Source organism: Penaeus monodon, chromosome 3 (assembly GCF_015228065.2).
Source record: "Penaeus monodon isolate SGIC_2016 chromosome 3, NSTDA_Pmon_1, whole genome shotgun sequence".
Taxonomy (NCBI): Eukaryota; Metazoa; Arthropoda; class Malacostraca; order Decapoda; family Penaeidae; genus Penaeus; species Penaeus monodon.
Window position 1 is genome coordinate 37,927,228 of NC_051388.1, and position 5,000 is coordinate 37,932,227.

Sequence of the window (5,000 nt, forward strand, 5' to 3'; positions counted from 1 at the left end):
ACTTGCTGAACGAAACAAAATGACTAATATAACTCTCGCCATTGCAACAAGAAGCCGAAACTCAATTATTCTTGCATTACCAAAATCTGAAGCCTTTTCAATTGCACTTTCGGCCATATGTTACTTCCTCCATCCCCACCCTCTACCCCATGCCCCCCTCCCCCTCCTCTTCCACTCCGCTAATCCCGCCTAGTTCAGCGTTTTTCTTTTTTTTTCTTTTTTTTCCTCTTCTTTTACTCAAAAGCTTTCTATATTTCCTTTCCCTATATCCGCAGTTAATCTCCCTGTCTGTCCGCCTGTCTCTTTCTCTCTCTCTCTCTCTCTCTCTCTCTCTCTCTCTCTCTCTCTCTCTCTCTCTCTCTCTCTCTCTCTTCCTCTCTTTCTCTCTCTCCCTCCCTCCCCATCCCCCGCTATGCTCCTCTCCCCCTCCCTCTCTCCCTATGACCCTCCCCTTTCTACCCACCCCGTCTCTCCCTCCCCCGTATCCTTCCCTGCGTCCAAAGAATTTAGTGTCGCACACAGCACAAATCCGCCTCCAAAATTAATGAGCCAATTTCATGCACCAGTTTTCTCAAGGCGATATAGAGACGCGAGAGGAAAGCTTCATTTCTTTGCTCGTGTTGTGAGGAGGAAAGAGACACAGTGAAGAAAATGAGTATAGGAAAGTTGTTCTGCGTGTGAGTGGAAATAGTTAAGCGGCGATGAGAGAGGAAAGTGGTGTGACTGAGCAAAATGTGCTGAGCATAAGTCTGTGTGCAAAAAAAATATAAATAAAGAGGATATGGGAAGAGGAAAACTATGTGACACACAAACATTCGGCAAAACACACACACACACAAACACACACAAACACACTCACACGCACACACACTATAGCGGGTATAAAACCCTATTACATTGGCTTTGCAGGGGTAGTGATACTGGTATAACATGTGACTCTTTATTACTAAGAGTTGACACAACACACAGTATGGAACACACGAGACAATGTCTATATATATGGGTAATGGCGGGTCAAGTGTCACGGGTCAGGTCAGCCAGCCCGGAGGGGGAGGGCTAGGCCGACCTTACCGCGTCGAGCTCTGGTCACGAACTGAAGGGTCAAACGAGATCAGATATAATTGTCTTCTACGCCCTCGCTGAGTGAATGGTTCCTATTTGGGACTTGGAGCCACGTGGTCCACTGGTAACAGAAAAACATGTACAACAACATACACACACACGACACACACACACACACACCACACACAACATGCACATCACCTACACACCACACACACACACGCTTATCACACACACACACACACACACACCCTAGCACATACGTTCGTCACACTAACCACAGCACACACTACACACACACACACACACACACACGACGACACACATTATAGTTATTGTATATATATATTAGTTATTTTAGTATTATATTTTATATATATTACATCGTCACACCACGACAACTACCGCTACTGGACACGTTACAACACACACACATCAACACACACATACATACACACATCACAACAACACACAAACAACACACACACACACATCACTACAACACACACACCACACATATATATATATATATACTATATATATAGTATATATATATATATATATATATATATATATATATATATATATATGTATATGTCTATGTATATATATATATTAACATATATTATATATATATATATATATATATATATATATATATATATATATATATAATATATATATATATATATATATTCTCTTCCACCTTTTACTCTTCTTCGTTTTCTTCGTCTTCCTCCTCCTTCCCTGTTGCCCGCGACTTCCATCTCCATAATGGGAATAAAATGGGTCGTCCATTGTTGATCCGCCGAGACTTCGTTCCTTCTCGTCATTTGGGGAGGACGAGACGGGGGGGGGGGGGGGCATGATTGAGGAAGGGGGTAGGACATTGGAGGGGAGGGAGGGGGGTAGGGTTGGGGGAAGGAGTTGGTATGACGGAGACAGGGAGGAGAGTGGGAGGGAGGAGGAGGTGGGGGTCAATGGGGTGTGAGGACGGAGGAAGCAAGCGATGAAGTTTTTAGAAGGATAAGGTAAGAAGGGAGGAAGAAAGGAAAGAAAGGGGGGAGAAAGAAGACGAAGTGGTAAAAGAAGCTAAGAAAATTAATGGAAAGATGAGAAATAAATAACTCAAGTAATTCCGTAGAAAATGTATGTTCTTAATATATGCCTTTCTTTTCCTGCCTCTCTCTGTCTCCGCATCGCTCTCTCTCTGTCTCTCTCTCTCTCTCTGTCTGTCTGTCTCTCTCTCTCTCTCTCTCTCTCTCTCTCTCTCTCTCTCTCTCTCTCTCTCTCTCCTCTCTTTCTCCCTCTCTTTCTCTCTCTCTCTTCCCTCTCTTCTTCTCTCTCTCTCTCTCTCTCCTCTCTCTCTCTCTCTCTCTCTCTCTCTCCCTCTCTCTTATACACACCTCTCGGCTGCTGTTTGCGTGGTCTTCTCTACAGAAGGGTCTTTGTTATTGTTGTTTTTAACGGTTATCTCGCACTTTTCTGGCATATTTGACGTCCACTCATCTACCACAGCCAGTACTGTCGCTATATTTTTTTATGGATTGATTGAATAAAAAGCTAAAGCAAGCAGGAATGCCAAAAACAAGAAGAAAAGGTGAAAAGAGAACTTGAAAAATTGAGGAAAAAGTCTTACAAAGAGAGAGTCACAGGTCATTAAAATGACACGTGCACAAGGAATCTACTTGTCAAACAAACACACACACACAAACAAACAAACAAACAAACAAAAAAACATGCATGTACTATATTTTCTTGTCTTTCATTTTATTGCCTTCATCATTTCTATATTGATATAAACCTATGTAAAAGGCTACATCAATTTCCGGTTTTCTGGAAGCAGATCATGATAATACTGTGCAATGCATCAGAGATTCATTTCTGTTGCGCCTATTGTATTTATTTTTTTCATGTTCAGTTCCTGGAGTGGCTGTTGCACATGTTGCTGCTCACTTACTCCCGTCTAGGTGAATATCCTGTAAAACTGGTTAATCGTTCGGGGAAAGACGTGGGGTCGACGGTTTCATCTCTGGTTCTCTAGGAGTTTTTGTTGACATCGAGAAAGGCCTCCCGTATGGAGCCTGGGGCGAACGCTTTCCTTTTTATTCATTTCTCAAGCTTGTGCTAGAAGATCTACTACTAAATTGTTTTCGTTGATAGATAGAATAAGTGGTGCCTCTGTAAGCAGTCTTTCCTCCTTCCTGTTTTATTTTTTATTCATTTATTTACCCCTTCATATAATTATGTTCGGTTAAGTAATGTACTAGGCCGCGGTGGCCGAGTGGTTATAGCATCGGACTCAAGACTGTCACGACGGCAATCTGGGTTCGAGTCACCGGCCGGCGCGTTGTTCCCTTGGGCAAGGAACTTCACCTCGATTGCCTGCCTAGCCGCTGGGTGGGCAAACCAGCCCAAGTCAGTGCCGGTCCCAGAACCGGGTAAATAGAGATGGTGACTCGATAAAAACACCGGGCGGAAGGCAACGGCAAACCACCTCTCTAAATTGCCAAGAAAATCATGGAAATCCATGATCGCCAACTTCCTTGTAGGACATGGCACTTGAAAAAAAAAGTAATGTACATTGTATTAGAATAATTTTTGGGGACTTTTTTGAGCTTAAAGAGAGAGAGAGAGTTAGAAAGAGAGAGAGAGAGAGAGAGAGAGAGAGAGAGAGAGAGAGAGAGAGAGAGAGAGAGAGAGAGAGAGTGAGGGAGTGAGGCAATACCCGTGGTTGTAGAGTGTACGGGGGGCACTCATTAAAGAAGTACCATTTCCTTTTATGCATATATATATATGTATATATATATATATATATATATATATATATATATATATATATGTATATACTATATATATATATATATATATATATATATACATATACATATATTGTATATATATGTGTATTAATATACATATATATATTATATATATATATTATATATTATATATATATACATATATATATATATATATATATATATATATTATATATATATATATAATATATATATATATATATATATATATATTATATATATATAAAGAATAAAAATCTAACAACAACATTAATTAGACTCAATGACAGCGAGGATGAACCACCGCCACTGCTGGACGAAGTTATAAAAGCCATAAAAGAAGTAAAGAATAACAAGAGCCCCGGAATAGATGAAATAACAGCAGAACTAATTAAGAATGCTGGCGAAAGTGTTGAATACTTCTTCTACAAACTCTGTACAAAAATATGGAATGAAAGAAAATGGCCAGAAGACTGGGTAAAATCAGTCTTTACTCCCATACCTAAAAAAGGTGACGCACTCCAATGCAACAATAATAGGACAATTGCCTTAATAAGTCACAGCAGCAAAATTTTGTTGAAAATTATTGCTGAAAGAATGAAGTTGAAGTTAAGAGAAGAAATTGCAGACGAACAAGCGGGTTTTCGCCCTGGAAAAGGTACCAGAAAACCAGATTCTAAATTTAAAATTGATCATAGAGAAAAACAGAGAACATCAAAAGACCTATACCTGTGTTTCTTTCGATTATGTGAAAGCTTTTGATACTGTTGATCACGATATCCTCTGGAATAACATGTACGATATGAAGTTTCCAAAACACATCATCCAATTAATAAAACCCTTTGTATGACCAACAACAAGCAGCTGTAAGAACCACATATGGGTTAACAGAATGGTTCGAAGTCAAACAAGGAGTACGACAGGGTTGCATTCTGTCTCCGCACCTCTTTAATATATATTCTGAAACAATTATGAGAGGTGCTCTAGAGAATTTTGAAGGAACTGTGGATGTTGGAGGATGCAAAATATCAAATCTGAGGTACGCCGATGATATAGTTTTGATTGCCAGCAGTATCACTGAACTACAACAACTACTAGATAAAGTTAGAGAAGCAAGCGAAAAGGCTGGCTTGTTTC